Source organism: Monodelphis domestica, chromosome 1, assembly GCF_027887165.1.
Source record: "Monodelphis domestica isolate mMonDom1 chromosome 1, mMonDom1.pri, whole genome shotgun sequence".
NCBI classification, from domain to species: domain Eukaryota; kingdom Metazoa; phylum Chordata; class Mammalia; order Didelphimorphia; family Didelphidae; genus Monodelphis; species Monodelphis domestica.
This window is the reverse complement of record NC_077227.1, coordinates 739542935-739560551: the sequence shown is the minus strand read 5'-3', so window position 1 is coordinate 739560551 and position 17617 is coordinate 739542935. Positions and strand designations below refer to the sequence as shown.

At 51.1% G+C, this 17617-nt stretch overlaps 1 protein-coding gene across 1 annotated transcript in view; it reads left to right on the top strand.

The window, feature by feature from the left end:
* Positions 1 to 596: 596 nt before the first annotated feature.
* The window catches only part of LOC100021406 (lysyl oxidase homolog 2), a 131370-nt gene continuing 114349 nt past the window's right edge, over positions 597 to 17617 (top strand). Inside the window, 1 exon segment of the mRNA XM_007477871.3 lies at positions 597 to 848. The gene's annotated coding sequence lies outside the window, so the exon portion shown is untranslated.

The following is a 17617-nucleotide window of genomic DNA, read 5'->3' as shown; positions in this document are numbered from 1 at the left end:
CTCCTCATTCTGCAGAGAATCAGAGACATGGAGCACTTTGCCAACAGTTGCACAGCTGGAAAGTAAGTGTAAAAGGCAGGTGTGCTGGCTCCAAACTCAGTGCTCCGCGTCAGACAGGGAAGTGGAAAGAGCCATAGACCTCAGGTCAGGCCGTCCAGGATTCCTCTCGGGACTTGCTGTGTGCCCGTGGGTGCCCCAGTAACTTCCCTGCCCGGAGCTCCAGTTTGCCTGTCTGTAAAATGGGGATAATCAGCCAAGGAACAAACATCTATTCATCTCTTCCTCGGCGTCAAGCCCTGCGCCAAAGCCAGGACTTGAGTGAAGGTGCAGAGCTGTGGACCGAGTGCCTTCCAAGTAGTGATGCTGTCGCGGTCCGGGGGGCGAAGGAGCTGGGAAGGGGAAGGCGAAGGGGGGCCTCAGTCCCTCCCTCCCTCTCTTCCCTCCCCTGCACTGGGAGGGGCAGCCCAGCAGCGAGTTAGAACAAAAGGGGGCCGGGACTGGGCAGCCAGGCGGCGGGCCTGGGCTGGGAAGGGGGTGGCTCCGGGGAGGGGTTTTCTGGGCGGCGCCAGTGAAAAGGAGCCGGAGGGCGCGGGCTCTGGGGCAGCCAGGACATCAGCAGAAGCGGCGGCGGCGGCGGCGGTGGCGGCGGCAGCGGCGGCAGCTTCCCGGCCCGCTAGGGGCTTCCAGAGCTATCGCGCAGGCACTGCTGCTACTGCCCCAGCAGCCCCCGCAGCCCCCGCAGCCACCACCCTGGGCTCTTCGGGAACGGGGAGAGTGGGAGTCCCCTAGCCGTCCAGGAAGGAGGGCAGCAGACTCGTGGGGGCGCCCCGGAAGCCTCCGCACCTTGGGTGAGTGTCTCTTCCCCCGACCCCACAGCCCTACCCCAGGGGGAGCGGGAGAAGGGGCATTTAGTATTGCTAGAGGCACGGAATACCATGGCTGGGAGCGACGGTTTGTGCCGACGCGCTCCTTTTACAGATTGGGAAAACTGAGACTCCAAGAGGCGGCTAGGCTAAAGATTTAGAGCTGGAAGGGATCTCCGATGGCATGGGTCCCAATTCCCTCATTTTACAAATGATGAAACTGAGACCCAGAGAAGGAAGGCGACTTGGCCAAGGTCAACAACCAGTAGTAGTCTTCTCCTGGGCTGTCCCTGTTCGTGAATTCCCTCCTTATCTGCGCCACTTGGTCACTTGGTCCCTTCAAGACTCAGCTCAAGTGCCAGCCTCTCCAGGAAGGCTTCCCTGATGCCCCCAGCCGCGCTCCCCATTTATCTCTATTGACTGTCTGTGTATTTATTTGTCCCCTTGTATGTGAAGATGTTTTGGCTTGGTGTCTCCAGCAGTCTGGCCCGAAATAGGAGTTAAATACTTGCTGGTTGGGAGCTCCATCCCCGCGGGTGTGTGGGCAGCACTCCTAGGGGCTAGGGCTGGCACTGACTCCAGGCAGGGTCCCACGTGCCCACAGATGCACACATCCTAGATTTCTGGCACGCTCGTGCACGCACGCACGCACGAACACACACACACACACACACACACACACCCCGCTCTCTGGACTAGCTGCTCCCTCCCCTCGACCCAGCCCAGAATCCAGGGAAGGGAAGGGAAGGGAAACAGAGGTTAGGACCTTGGGGAGTGGCTGGGAAGGGAGCCGAAGAGCCAGGTGAGTGCAGTCAGATCCCTTATCCCTAAAGACGGGCAGTTGGGTGCTCTCTAAGTTTCCTTAAGGGGGACACCAGCCCCGGCTGCCTCTTCTCCCTAAGTCTACACAGTCTCATTCCGCTACGCTTTCAGCCAGCCCTGTGTCAGTTTGCTGGTTTGCCGCTGCCCCCACCCCACCCCATACCCCGTAGAACATGAAGAGCCCTGGGGGCTCCCCTCTGTGTCTCCTATGACTCAGTTCGGCTAGGCTCCGAGCTGACACTCGGGACAGACAGTGATGAGGCTCTGCGGCCCCTCCTGGAAAGTGTGGGGTGGGGGCATTTCTCAAGAATGGCCTTGGAACCCCCCTTCCTCCTCAGGGGTTCTGGGATTGCTCCACTGACACCCCTGTTTTGTGTTGGGGAAGAAGGCTGGTGGGTTCCCCAGAGTCTCTGCAGCTAGACTGGAGGATAAGATGCCTGAATTCCAGGTATCCAGCAGATGGTCCAAGGGAGCTTATTGTCTGGTGAGTTATGGCACTGAAGTCAAAGTCAGGAAGATCTGAGTTCAAATCCCACTTGAGATACCATTTACATTTTGTCTCTCCCCCAGCTCTCATCCTAGGGCTCTGCCTCAACACAGGAGGTGCTTAATCAAAGTTTCCTGAACAAATGAATGAACTGTACCAAAAGACTCTGCTATTTACCATCTTGGTGGCCTGGGGCAGGTCTCACGTGGCTCTGGGCTGCAATCCTGGCTGTGAAATGAAGGGATTGGATTGGGAGTTCTCAGAAATGCCCTTCGTCCCCAAATCTGGGGTCTAGAGATTCTTAGGGCTTCACAAGGGGCAGTAGGAGCTGGAGGGCTCAGTAAGGCCATGAAGGTGGGGCCTTTGGCCCAGCTGAAGTGCCTCATTAACAGAAGATTGAGGGGTGAGATGACAAAATGGCACCTATTGTCCCCCTCAACCTATGGGAACAAAGAGGCACAACTTCTCCTCTAATAATGGTATGTTATAGGCTAAAGAGACATGGGGGGGGGGCTTGGAGAGCATCCAATTCAACTCCCTCATTTTACAGATGAGGAAACTGAGGCCCAGATGGCTTAAGTGACTTATCCATAGAGCTCTGTTCAGCTCACTCATTTCTTTGGTAAACCTTTATTAAGTACCTACTGTATGGAGGCAGAGCCCTTTGCATAGTTTAAATAAAAGCCTTTCCTTACCTGAAGACTTGCAATGAATTTTCCCCGCAAATATCATCCCCATTTCACAGGCCAGGAAGCTGAGGTCCAAGGAGGCAGTGACTTGCTCACAGTCACAAGTCTAGGTCCCCCACCCCCACCCAAACTCAGTGCTCAGTCTCCTAAGCAAGTGGGGCATTCTTTTCCCTTGGCTGAGGGTGACTCTCATGGTGGACCACAGAGAGACCCCCCCTTCCCGCCTGCCATCAGTCTCTCTGGCAGCTGGGCTCCTGACCTGGATTGCCAGCCCTTGTTCTCTCTGGCCAGAAGGGCAGGGCAGAGGGAAATCTGCAAAGGAAATGAGCTTCCAGAGGTCTGGAGAGGAGGTGGCAGTGGCTGAATATGCCCTAGGGGAGCGCGATGGAGCAGGAGACTAAAAATCCCTTGAGGGAGCAGAGGATCCAGACTTGGGATGATCCTATTTTAGACTGTCACAGATTAGTGGAGCTGCCAAGCCAGGTATGGGGAAACTAAGACCACAGTGCCTCGCCCAATTGGAAATTTGGTCTAGATCTGCCTTAGAGGGTGATCTGAAACTCTCAAAGAGTAAATGACTTGTCCAGGGTCACACAGGAGGACTTGAACCCACGTCTCCTCATCTCCAAAGCTAACCATCCTCACACTATCTTTCAGGAAGATAGGCACTAAGAACAGAATGTTTGCTTTTTGCCTTTGTTTCCCCAGCACCTGACCTAACACCTGGTATACAGTTGGCACTTAATAAACACTTTTAGACTGATTGATTTTTATCTTTATATCTCCAGCACCCAGCAGAGCCTGGCATAGGATTGGTACTTAATCAATGCTGATAGATGGATAGCTTACAGATATTCTTAGCCCCATTTTACAAACGAGGAAATGGAGACTTGGAGTTTGAATGAGTTGCTCAAAATCATAAAACTGGACTGTATGCAGAGGCAGGACTTGAATGCAGGTCTTCCTGGCCCCTTAAGCCAGCCCTCTCCTGTGCCACACTGCCTCTCATCTTGCACGTGAGAGATTAATCAACGTCAAAATTGTTGTTTCATTTTAGTCCTGTCTGACTCTTTGTGACCCAAGTTTTCTTCGGGGTTTTCTTGGCAAATATACTGGAGTGGTTTGCCATTCTCTTCTCCAGCTCATTTTACAGATGAGGAAACTAAGGCAAACAGGGTGAAGTGACTTGTCTAGGGTCACACAGCTAGGAAGTGTCCAAGTCAGATCAGAACTCATAAAGGTGAGTCTTCCTGACTGTAGCCCCAACACTCTAACCAGCGTGCCACTGAGTGGCCCCTCAGAATCTGTAGCCAGCCTCGAGCAGAGGTCCCCTGACTCCCACCCAGCCACAGGCTCCTTGTTACCCCTGTTAAAACCCCAATCATCTTGCGGTAGAAGAGCTGGCTGAGCTCACTCTGGCTCTCACTTCATCCAGCTGTCAGCTTTGTCTCTGGCCAAGGGAAGAACCCAGCACTGGAGCCAGAAGTCCCAGTTCTGAGCTTGAGTTGGCTTCACTGCAGAACTGGCCAGGAGCCGGGGAGTCAAGAGGCCTGGGTTCCACTCCTGCCCACATGATGGGGAGCACGGTCGAGTTCATGGAGCTGGCCCTCTGCGGTTCCAGAACGGGCGTGTTCTCAGCCACTGTGTCGTTGGGCCCCCCAAATGGCCTGGTGACAGAGGCTGGCGGAGTGATGTTATCCTCACTGATTATCGTCATTATCATGTGGCAGAGGCCTGGTCTTGGAGTCCTGAGCTTAGATCCAACCTCGAACCCAGACTGTCAACATGATGACCTTAGACAAGTCATTTATCCTGTCTGCCCCATTAGTAGCCTCCCCTCTTCCTGGCCCAAATCTGTCAGTCCCGAAGCTTGGTGCCTCAGCCCTCGGACACTCAGCCTGGGACAGAGATTTGCTCAGGACCAGTGGAGAGTGGAGAGTTACACTAATGGAGTCATAAGCAAGAACAGCGTTGATGTGGTGCTTTGGGCTTGGTAAAACCCTTCATTTGGGTTATCAGCCTGATTTGATACCTGCCCTCAGACTCCTGCTAGCTGTGTGACCCTGGGCCAATCACCTACACAACCTCTGTCTCTGTCTCGATGGATGGGAAAACTGGGGAGAATAATGGCAGCTACCTCTCAGAATTGTCCTCCCTCCCTCCCTCCCTCCCTTCCTTCCTTCCTTCCTTCCTTCCTTCCTTCCTTCCTTCCTTCCTTCCTTCCTTCCTTCCTTCCTTCCTTCCTTCCTTCCTTCCTTCCTTCCTTCCTTCCTTCCTTCCTTCCTTCCTTCCTTCCTTCCTTCCTTCCTTCCTTCTTTCCTTCCTTCCCTCTCTCCATCCTCTCTCCCTCTCTCCCTTCCTCCCTCCCTCCCTCCCTCCCTCCCTTCCTTCCTTCCTCCCTCCCTCCCTTCCTTCCTTCCTTCCTTCCTTCCTCCCTTCCTTCCTTCCTTCCTTCCTTCCTTCCTTCCTTCCTCCCTCCCTCCCTCCCTCCCTTCCTTTCTTTCCTTTCCTCCTTCCCTCCTTCCTTTCCTTTTCTCCTTCCCTCCTTCCTTTCCTTTCCTCCCTTCCTTCCTTCCTCATAAAAACTCTATAATGTAAGTATTATTATCCCCATTTTACAGGTGAAGAATCTGAGGCATAGAGGGGTTGAACAATGTCCTAAGATCATACAATTAGTAAGTGTCTGAAGCAGGATTTGAACTTGGGTCTGCCTGGTTCAGCACTTTGTTGGTAGACTTTGCCACCTAATTGCTAGCATTTATAGTGCTTAAAGGTTTGCAAGATACTTTACAATGATCTCATTTGATCCTTACAACAACCCTGCGAGGGAATTACCATTATTATCCTCATTTTATAGTTAAGGAAACGGAGGCATACTGGTTAAGTGACTTACCCAATGTCACACAGCTAAGGACAGGACAGAAGATAGGATTACTATGCCCAGTTCTCAGTCTCTTTCCAATCTACCAACATTTGGAGATTGAGACTCAGTTTTCATCTCTGGGAAATGGGGAACTATAATCTCAACCCAATTTCTTGGCTTCCAGGTCTTGTGTGCAATAAGCACTTAGTAAATGTTTGGTGAATCGAATAGCACTTGGGATCCTTGTAGGAGAGGGGAGGAGCCTGCATTCTGGGTGGCTGGATTTCCCTTTGCTCTGCAACAGTGAAGGGTAGCTGGGGCCAGACTGACTGGCCAGATTCCACCATCAGTGAGGGAGAGGCAGAGCCCAGAGCCTCTGAAGGAAGGACAACTCTTTGGGCTATCAAAATGGCGGCCGAGTAGCCCTTACCCTTGGAGTTTTAGAGGCTAGTTTTAGTTTTCCAGGCAGCTCAGAACATCATGGGATAGCCTTTGGGCTGGGTGTCCCCACACCGAAGAGCTAGGAGATCCTTAGGCAGGCACTTAGTTTTGTCACCTGTATTTTCCTGTTTTAAGGTCCCCCTGGCTCTACAGTCCTCATATCCAATGTTCTAACCTCTTCTCCTCCAGTTCTGACATTCTCTTTTCTATGGTTCCCTTAATCATATTCCATGTTCTAGGTACCCTCTCAGCAATCACAGTCCATGTTCTAGGTGCCCTCCCCACTCTCATAGTCCATGTTCTAGGTACCTTCCCAGCCCTCACAGTCCATGGTCTAGGTACCACCTCATCCTTCACATTTCATGTTCCAGGTACCACCTCATCCTTCACATTTCATGTTCCAGGTACCCTCTCAGCTTTCACATTTCATGTTCTAGGTACCCTCTCAGCTCTCATATTTCATGTTCTAGGTACCACCTCAGCTTTTCTAGGTGCTCTCTCAGCTCTCATATTTCATGTTCTAGGTACCATCTCAGCTTTTCTAGGTGCTCTCTCAGCTCTCACATTTCATGTTCTAGGTGCCCTCTCAGCTCTCACATGTCATGTTCTAGGTGCCCTCTCAGCTTTCACATTTCACGGTCTAGGTGCCCTCTCAGCTCTCGTGTGTCATGTTCTAGGTAGCACCCCAGCTTTCACATTTCATATTCTAGGTGCCCTCTCAGCTCTCATAGTTCATGTTCTAAGTACCCTCCCAGCCATCACATTCCATGTTCTAGGTACCCTCTCAGCAATCACAGTCCATGTTCTAGGTGCCCTCGTAGCTCTCGTGTTATACAATCTAAGGATGGTTGGGACTCGAATTACCTGTTGTGTTTTTGTTACTTGTCCCCTGTAAAGCATCTACAGATGTTAAAATAAACCATCTCCTGGCCTCAGCCTTGGATTTCTGGCTCCTTCCCATCCTCTGAAGAGAAGCCGAGACCTTTGTCTGTCCTCCTCCTGGCTTCTTCAGGGCAGCCTGCCACACCTAGTGCTGACCTGGAAGGGGCCAGTGGATTTCAGTTCCGTCCAGCCCACTGCTGGATGCCTTTGCCCTGCTTACCAGAGAGAGGAGTCCAAGGGGAAGCTCAGCTCTTTCCAGGCTGCCTTCTTCCAGCCTTTGTTTTTCAGATCTTCTGGCCTAGCTTCAGGGTCACTGATACCAGCAAGAATGTGGCTCTCTAATTGTTTAAGGCTGGCCAGGCACCATCCTTCCGACCTCCACCTCATGAGTCATGAGCAATGCAAGGAATTGTTCTGCCCATTTTCCAGAAGAGAAAACGAAGCATGTTTTCTAGAGGCTTCAAAAAGTGAAGTGACTGCCTAGGTCAGAGCTAAGGACCGGCAGGGTCCTGGCTCAACTCTAAATCTCTTTCTAGTCTACAGCCCTTTGGGTCTCTGGGATTCCGTTTTCACCTTAGTGAAACGGGAATTAGAATCTTTCCTCAGTTCCTTCAGTCTCAAGTCATACACAGTAAGGGTTATGAGCATGACCGAGGAGAATGTGGGGTTTGGAGTCAGAGGACCTGGGTTCAAAACCAGCCTTTCTTCCTTACTCCCCATGGGACCTTGAATTAGTGACTTCTCTCTGTGCCTCAGTTTCCTCATCTGTAAATTGAAGAGGATCTCTAACTATTGATGATCATTCGACCTCTCCATAGTCATACAAATAGTGACAGTCAGAGCAAAGGCCAGTGCCCAGCCTTGAACTCAAGCCCTCAAGTTCAAGTTAAGCATTCTTTCCATTAGAGAGAGCACTTAACACAGTGCCTGGCACGAGTGCTAAGTATTTGTTGATTGATTGTTGATTGTTGATTATTAATAATAAAATAATAGTAGCTAGCCTTTATGGCGTGTCTTAAGGTTTGCAAAGGGCTTTATAAATATTACCTCATTTAACCCTATTGCTATTCTGTTTTACAGATGAGGAAACTGAGGCAAACAAGTTAAGTGACTTGCCCAGGGTCATACAGCTAATAAGTGTCTGAGACAGAATTTAAACTCGACTCTTTCCTGACAGCAATCTCAGCACTCTGTCCACAGTATCTCTTAGTTGCTTATAGACACACGGTAGTATAGTGGATCCAGAATAGACTTTGGAGTCAGGAAGACCTGAGTTCAAATTCTACCTTGGAAACTTACTTGCTGTAAGTGTGGCCCAGGAAAAACCACTTAAGTTCTCTGATCCCCCGTTACTTCACTAATCACACAGGAAATTGGAGCTGAGGGCTCTGACCTTTCCCTCCTGGTGTCTTCTTATCTCTGAGTTCGAAAGAGTTATTTCAGTCTTGTTAGTTATTTTTAAATAAGTGGATCTGGGGTCCTGGACAGCCAAGGGGTTGAAGGCACAAGCCCAGGACAGCCCACGGGCCCCGCCAGGAAGTGGTTCTACCAAAGTGAAATTCCAGCAGGAGCTTCAGGCTGCCACCTCTGCTGCCGAGAGAGAACCCCAATCGGTCACGGCCGATTAGAGCTGACAAAGGCCTCATTTTGGAGGTGCCCTGGAAGCTCCCTCCTCCCCGGAGGAATCGCTTGGGGTCAGTCCCAAATGGACCAGCCCTTGGAACGTTGAAGCGCCCATTTGTGCTGCTCTGGAGGCTCCTCCTGAGCCCTGATGCCCCCCACCCGAGGAATGCCACCTCCATGAGCCCTCAGACCACAGCCTGGGAAAAGTGAGCAGAGTCCGTGCCGCGGCTGCTCAATGAACCATTCATTCACCAGCCTTTGCTCCGGGGAGGCAGCTTAGCCTGCTTTGGGGTCATTATCATTGCTAGGAAGTTTCTCCGGATATCTATGGCTTTTCTGAAGGGTCTTGGTTTGACCCTTTGGGCCAAGTGGCACAGGGGAGAGGTTGCTGGGCTTGGAGTCAAGAAAATTCATCCTCCCGAGTTCAAATCTGGTCTTCAACTCTTCCTAGCAGTGTGACCCTGGGCAAGTCACTTCCTCTGCTTTGCCTCAGTTTCCTCCTCAGTAACATGGACTAGAAAACCACTCCCAGTATCTCTGCCAAGAAAACCCCAAAAGGGGTCATAGAGAGTCAGGCAGACTGAAAAGGACTCAACAATAACAACAAAGAAAAAGTGGCATCACCCCTTGACCCAACAGCCCTTTGCACACCTTGTAAGCCTCTACGTTCTGTATCAGTAGGATTGATGACTTCCATTTGATTAATTCATATAATTGCTAGCGAGTCTTTCTTGTCCTTGAACTTAAATTTGCTTCCCAATTCTGCCCTCTGGGGCCACCCAGAGCCAGGCTGATCCTTCCTCCAGCCCTTCAGGTACTTCAGAGAATCTCTTATGGCCCCTAAACTCTTCATTGTCCAGTTAAACATGCCCAGTTCTTGCAGCGTATCTTGATATAGTGCCCACTTTGAAGCTGCTCCCACTCATACTGTCAGGCTGGATCTTCACTGGGCTCCTGCTGTGCCCTCTCAAGGCTCTAGGGATAGCTCTGTGACCTGGGTGTCAGTCATTTCTCGTGCTCTAGTGCTTGAGCCCCCACCAGTAGTCTTTCCGTAGGACTATCAGTTGATATCAGTTTGTCAGCCAGACTTTTAGAAAAGGCCTTCTTCCAATGTGTCAATATCCTTTCTAAAGAGAGTCAGTCAAAGATGAGCTATCCATAGTCTGATTAGGACACTCTAGAGGCCTCTCCACTCAGCTTAAAATGGCATCAACTCCTTTTCTTGCCTCTCTTCCAAAGCTAGTGCTGCCTTCCCCTCAGAACCCCCAGCGATACCAAAGTCCCTTAAGGACATTCAAGGCTCAAGAGCTTGAGAAGCCATCATGTAAATTAAGGCAGTCTTGCAGAGAGCTAACAACTAAAAGGATCAGAAAAGGCTTCATCTAGGAGGCAGAGAGTGAGGAAAGGCTTGACGTACAGGGCATTCCGGACATGGGGCACAGCCTTTACAGAGACATAGAGGCAGGAGATTTATTGCTCATAGGCCAACAGCAAGTACGTCACTCTGGTTAGAATATAGAGTTTGGGAAGGAGAATTAAATGAAATAAACCTAGCCAGGCCAACTGGAGCTAGCCTTGGAAGCAGCTCCCCCTTGAGCTTCGGCCCCACCCTCCAGAGGACTAGTTTTCTTGCTTTGAGGTCTGCCCTCTACTCCAAGGAAGATCACCCGGTTAGGAATATCAGTCATGAAGAAGGCAATTCTTAGCCTTTAGGAACGAGGCCCTCATGGTAGAATTCCAGGCATTGCCAGGGAAGAGATTGGGTAAACACATGGTATACACATGGACTGTAGCCCCTTTTGTAGCCAGAACAACTCTTCCCTTCTAAGGAGTACTCAGGGATGCTCTTCAAGACTCTGCATGGCCAGGAGAGAAGCCACTGGAAATTGATGGAGGACCTCGAGCCCATGGCCCTGAACTTCAGAATGTGCCATCTGTGCCAGCTGGGTTTGGTGGTTCTCTTGCTGTGCCTTGGGCGAGTCTGGTCCCCCATCCTCTGGCCCCCAGCAGAGTGTGGGTCCCCCCTCAAGAGCTTGGAGGCAAATTACATTTTGTGTCTCCCATGATTCCTTGCAAGGCTGGACTCAGGGTAGGCACTCTGGAAAGACAGTGAAAAGCTGGCATGCCCACTTGTTGGGGTGCCATAGAAGGGATTGTCTGTCAGGTAGAGACCAGATTAGATGGCTCCTGTGGTCTCTTAGAGCTTGGAATTCTGTGAATTGCCTGAATTGAATTCAGAGAAGTGGAGAGGTGGGGTGCCAATATTAAGAAGTCCTGTGTGGAGGTACTTAGGACATACATGAAAAGAGGGGGAACCTTTGTTCAGCCCCCTCCCCTAATCCCACACTGGCTCTAGCCTTCTTTTTTCAGGCTCATTACACATCACGGCCCCTCACCCATTCCTGCCCCACTGGCTTCCTTCTTGTTCTCCATACATGGTACTCCATCCCCACCTCTGCCTTTGCTGTCCCCCACATCCAGGATGCACTCTGTCTTCCCCTCTGCTTTTTAGAATCCCCAGTGCCATTTAAAGCAGCTCCTCTTCCAGGAAGTCTTTGCTGATTGCCCTAAGCAAGGAGACCTTAACCTTCCTGTATGTGTAACAGACTCCTTAGTCAGTCTGGGAAAGCCTATGAACCCTTTCCCAGAATAACAATTTCAGATGCACAAAATAAAACACAGAGGATGACAAAGGAAGCCAACAATGGCAATATTGAAGCATCCAAATAGCTATTTTCAGAGTTCCTGGACCCCAGGTGGAGACTCACTTGCCTCCTCAGTGTTCCCTGCCCTTCTCCTCCATTGCTTTATCTGTACTCAGGGAGCATTTCCTGTTGGCTTCTCAATGGACAGGTAGTATGGAGCCCGTGAGAATGGAAGCCACTTGAAAGCAGAGATTGTTTCCCCTTCTTTCTTGGTGTTCTCAGAATCTAGCACATAACTTGGCACACAACAAGTCCTTCATTTTTGGTACTTTGAATGGAAAGGAAATGAAGGTAGCTAATAGCCTTGGGACCCAGGGGGGCTGATAGCCTTGGGATCCTGGGAAGCCAATAGCCATGGGACCCTGGGGGGCTAATAGCCTTGGGATCCTAGGAAGCCAATAGCCATGGGACCCTGGGGGGCTAATAGCCTTGGGATCCTGGGGGGCTAATAGCCTTGGGATCCTAGGAAGCCAATAGCCATGGGACCCTGGGGGGCTAATAGCCTTGGGATCCTGGGGGGCTAATAGCCTTGGGATCCTGGGAAGCCAATAGCCATGGGACCCTGGAGGGCTAATAGCCTTGGGATCCTGGGGGGCTAATAGCCTTGGGACCCTGGGGAGCCAATAGCCATGTGACCCTGGGGGACTAATAGCCTTGGGACCCTGGGAAGCCAATTGCCTTGGTAATCTAGGGGACTAATAACCTTGGGACCCTGGGAGGGGGGGCTAATAACCTTGGGATCCTGGGGGGCTAATAGCCTTGGGACCCTGGGGAGCCAATAGCCATGGGACCCTGGGAGGGGGGCTAATAGCTTTGGAACCCTGGGAAGTCCATAGCCTTGGGACCCTGGAAAGCCAATTGCCTTGGGACCCTAGGGGACTAATAGCCTTGGGACCCTGGGAAGCCAATTGCCTTGGTAATCTAGGGGACTAATAGCCTTGGGACCCTGGGGGGGACTAATAGCCTTGGGATCCTGGGGGGCTAATAGCCTTGGGACCCTGGGGAGCCAATAGCCATGGGACCCTGGGAGGGGGGCTAATAGCTTTGGGACCCTGGGAAGTCCATAGCCTTGGGACCCTAGGGGACTAATAGCCTTGGGACCCTGGGAAGCCAATTGCCTTGGGAATCTAGGGGACTAATAACCTTGGGATCCTGGGGGGCTAATAGCCTTGGGACCCTGGGGAGCCAATAGCCATGGGACCCTGGGAGGGGGGCTAATAGCTTTGAAACCCTGGGAAGTCCATAGCCTTGGGACCCTGGAAAACCAATAGTCTTGGGACCCTAGGGGACTAATAGCCTTGGGACCCTGGGAAGCCAATTGCCTTGGGAATCTAGGGGACTAATAACCTTGGGATCCTGGGGGGCTAATAGCCTTGGGATCCTGGGGGGCTAATAGCCTTGGGATCCTGGGGGGGCTAATAGCCTTGGGATCCTGGGGGACTAATAGCCTTGGGATCCTGGGGGACTAATAGCCTTGGGATCCTGGGGGACTAATAGCTTTGGGACCCTGGGGGGATAATAGCCTTGGGATCCTGGGGGACTAATAGCTTTGGGACCCTGGGGGGATAATAGCTTTGGGGGGCTAATAGCCATGGGATTTGGAGATGCCAGTAGCTACGGGACTCTGGGGAGTTAATAGCTTGGGACCCTGGGGTGTGAATGTTTTCCTACCCAGGTTTGTGTTTCGCTGATCTTGCCCCCTCTATAGATAGGTAAACAGGGAGATGGATGGATGGATGGATGGATGGATGGATGCCAGATATGAGCTGGCACTGGCCAGGCTTGGATAGGAAAGGAAAGCCTCAGGTGCTCCCAAGCACGCAGGAAGCTGCAGGCTGCCCCAGAGCCTGGGTCCTGAGACCCCCTCACCCCATGAGTTCCAATAACCCAGGGAGAGTATGTCAGGGAGGGCAGAGTCCTGGGCTTTCCCACTGCTTCCTGGCATTGCATCATGTGGAAAGTATGCAGCCCTTTATCCCCCTCCTTCTCCCTTTATCCTCCCGTTCGGTCTGCTTTCCCCTCCTTCTCTTCTTCCTCCCCCTCCTTCTTCCCTCCTCCACGTGTGGGGATCCTAACCCATGTGTTCTCTGCTTGACCGACCCAGAGGAACACGGAGGGCTGTTGGGGGGGCTGAGGAAGGAGCCGCCCCTCAGCTCAGCCGCCCAGGCAGATCGGGTTTCTTTTGTTCACCCCAGAGAGGGCCTGTGTGGGTGTTGGGGGCCTCCTCTTCCCCTCAGCTGTCCTGGGAAGGAGGGAACTTGGGGGCTGGATTCCGATCACCCCCAGGGGAGGCAGAGGTCTTAGTCTTGGGTTTATTGGAGTGTGCCTCTGGGTTTTCCATTAAGGAGCTGCCCCTGGACAAGGGAAGCAGACAGGATTCATGTTCAGCCATCCGGGCCTGGAGACAACAGAGGAATCACAGAATTTAGATTTAAAAGCAGAAGAGAGGGAGCAGCTGGGTGGCTCAGTGTGTTGAGAGCCAGGCCTGAAGATGGGAGGTCCTGGGTTCAAATGTGGCCTCAGACACTTCTTAGCTGTGTGACCCTGGACAAGTCACTTAACCCCCATTGCCTAGCCCTTGCCGCTCTTCTGCTTTGGAACACAGTATTCACTCCAAGATGGAAGGTGAGGGTTTATATTTTTAAAAAAGACAAAATAAAATAAAAGCAGAAGAGACTTTAAGGGTTGTCTACTTTAACTCTCTCATTTTACAAATGAGGAAACTGAGGCCCAGGGAGATTAAGTGACTTGTCCTAGATTACACAGTTTGGAAGTGTCAAGTAGTCCTACAGGATCAGGGATGAAGGTCTGACTCATTCTATGGTCCTCATGTTTGACAGTTACCAAGTATAGGCACTCCGCAATATTATCTTCAATATTAATAATAGCATTTATAGAGTGGTGTTGGGTTGGAGAAGCACTTTAAAAACATCATCTCGTCCTTGCAACAACCCTGGGAATAGGTGCTATTTTTATCCCATTTTACAGATGAAGAAACTGAGGCAGACAGAGGTAGAGTGGTTTTTCCAGGGATCTCCAGAAGAATTCCAACTCATGTCTATCTAACTCCGGGTCCAGTGCTCTCTCCACCAGGCCACCTAGCTGCCTCTGAACATAGGGCAAAATCGGGCCAAGTAATATTACTGGAGCACTGAGGCACCATGGGCCATGTTATACACGAAGTCAGTCAACTGGCACGATGCTGGTGTTTCCAATAAGAACCCTGCTGTCAGAGTAACCCTGGAGAGAGGCTTAATGGGCAGAGGGGAGCAGCCTTGACTTCAGGAGGATTGGGTCCAAGTGTTGCCTCTGACAAATGTTGGCAGAGCCCCCAGAGAGCTCTCTAAGACTAAACGTTGGCAGTGTGCTTTGATGGAGGCAATTTCCCCACTGGGAGTCCCTCTACTCTTACCTGGATTGAATCTATTCATCTCTCCACCATCTAATCTATCGTTCTGTCTACTCATCTAACACCCATCCATCTATTTGTCATCTGCCGAATCTGTCATCCATCTGTCTAGCTATCATTTATGTATTCCTCCCACAAGCACTTATTGAGCACCTACTGTATGCCAGGTGCTGCTGCTGCTGAGATCAGAATGAAACAACCCTTTTTCTCAAAGAGCTTCCATGCAGCCCAGGGCTGCCCCCCTCCATCCACTAAGGCACACGGCCCTTCTCTGATGTTACTCTGATGGCATTGTGATGGATGAATAAGTGAATGCACGAGTCTTTCGGAGAGGCACTAGCAGTTCTGGGGGGAAGGAGGAGTTTCCTGCAGTTATAGGATGTAGCCTGTGTAAAGGCATGGAGATGGGGGTGGCGCTGGTGGAGAGTTGTGTAAAGAATGGCTGGGAGGCCCATTTGGCTGGAAGCTACTGGGTGTGAGGGGGGAACGTTGGGTAACCCGCCTGGAAAGTTAGACGGGAGCCAGATTGAGGAGGGTTTGGAGTACTAGACTGAGCAGTTTGCATTTTATCCTTGAGGCAATTGGGAGTGGATGCATGGCTGAATGAAACATTTATCAAGCACTTCCTAAATGCCAAGCACGGGGGAGCTCACAGCCTCATGGGGGGGCAACCCACAGGGAAGGCTTGAGTTACAAATCTCATGGTCCTTGGAGCAGTGTCACGCCAAAGCACACGGTCCAGCTTCTTCTTCAGTGGCATTTCCACAGATAAAATCATGTCAGTTGCTGATGCCGAGCCCTTTGACAAGCCAGGGATTCTTTGCTGGGTCTTAGTGCCTGCGTCGCTATGGATGTCACCTTGCTGGGAGGACATTTAGGGGGCTGGGCTGGGAGCAGGGCTGTGTGTGGGTCTGGGGGTGCTGCCCATCCTGGGGCCTTGGGGCTGGCCTGCCCCTAGCATGGCAGTGGGCCAGCAGGGGTCCTTTCTGCAATGATTGATTCACTCCGTGATTTCTTCACTGCCTGTCTGAGGGGTAGCAGCAATCTCAAGGCTCTATGTTCGAGGTCCTGGACTCTCTCGTTCAGGATCTGAGGGGAAGTGCTGGTCCAGGTGGTGATTTAACTTCTCTGGCATATTCCACCTCTTGTCTCTCCCCGAGGGATCCTGCTGCTTGTGTTAAGGAATTTTGAGCAGGGGGTGATGACAAAATACAACAAAAGATATAACTTATGCAGGTACATCAATAGAACTTAATCCAATATACATTTATTAAGTACCTACTGGATGTAGAACATAGTGCTGCGTGGAAGGGAATCTGTAAATGTAGATAAGGCTGTCCTGACCCTCAAGGAACTTATAGTCTACGGGGAATTATGGTACAAAGGTAGGATTTAGAACTGGAAAGGACTTCAGAGGGCATCTAATGTAACCCCTTCATTTAATAAGCGGGAGACTGAAGCTTAGGGAAGAGAAACACTTAGCACAATACCTGGCACATAGTAGGTTCTCAACAAATGACTATTGGCTATTGAAAAAAAGGCATGTCCCATAAGCACTAAGTAGGAGAAGTAGCCAAATCAGGTTTTGAACTCAAGGCACCCTGATTCCTGCTACAGAACTCTTTCAACTGTCCTGATACACAGTCCTTTCTGGAAGAGGACTAATGACATTATGGGCTTATGTCTTAACTGAAGCAGTTGTCCAGAGTCATCAGTCTTTCCTCCATAGGTATCAAAGTCCAGGATCAATTTCTGTACACCTGGTGATGGCCCAGCATGCAGGGGGTCGCCTTGGCATCTTCAATATCTGACCAAGTTCCAAGCATTCTACAATGGCTGCCTCTGTCATGACCATGAGGACAAATGGTTCTCACCCACCCATTTTGCTGGGAACGTCTTCACACGCTCGGGGTAGACGTCCCCTCACTCACTGATGGGCTGGAGACCTGTTGGCTCCTCTCATCCTGGTGGAGCCCATCTGTAGATGGTTTAGCAGAATATGGCCTCCAGGTACGTTAGAGCTTCTTGGAGTCACAGGTGAGATCTGGGTAACAGTGGCCACCAAAGGTGGATGCAGCCCTAAAGGGGCTCAGCCTTCCCTGGACACCCCATGTGGCGCAGTACACACGGTATTATGGAAGTGAGAGGCCCACATTTAAAGTGAGAGAAACTGCATTTCAACCCCAATTCCTCAACTCAATGCCTCTGTGACCTTGGGCAAGTCATGTTCTTTCTCTGGGCCTCAGTTTCCCCACTTGTTAAATAAGAGCAGATAACCTCTAAGGTCTCTTCTAGCTCTAAAGAATCAGAACATTGTAAAACAAAGTGCTTTGGGGGTCCAAGTGACTGCCTCGAAGGACCAGAGAAGGGTTTCGGAGGAGGTGATATCTGGGGTGACTTTGGGGGGTGGTCAGAAAACAAATAGCCCATTTTGCCTGGAGCAGAGAAGGTCTACAGGCGAGTCATATGCCCATTTGGCCCCCTCCATTGCAGCTCCTTCGTGTGAAGGTTCGCCTTTGCAGCCGTGATGCACATCTTTGTCATCAATGTGATCTCGTTGGGGTTTGAGGGTGGAGGCAGACGGGGGTTTCCAAAGTGTTTCTGTTCAACATCTTTTCTAATAGATGAAGTTGTGCTGGTTGCTACCAACACTGCACCTCCCACAGCCGGAATCCCCTTCCCCACAGGCTACATGTGGTCTGCAGCAGGGGAGGATTGAAGAATTCTATTTTTAAAGGCATTCAGCATAACACTATGGTCAGTGCTGCAGATACAATGCAATGGAAGGCAGCCACTGCCCTCAGGAAGCTTATATTCTGGGGGCCACTGGGTG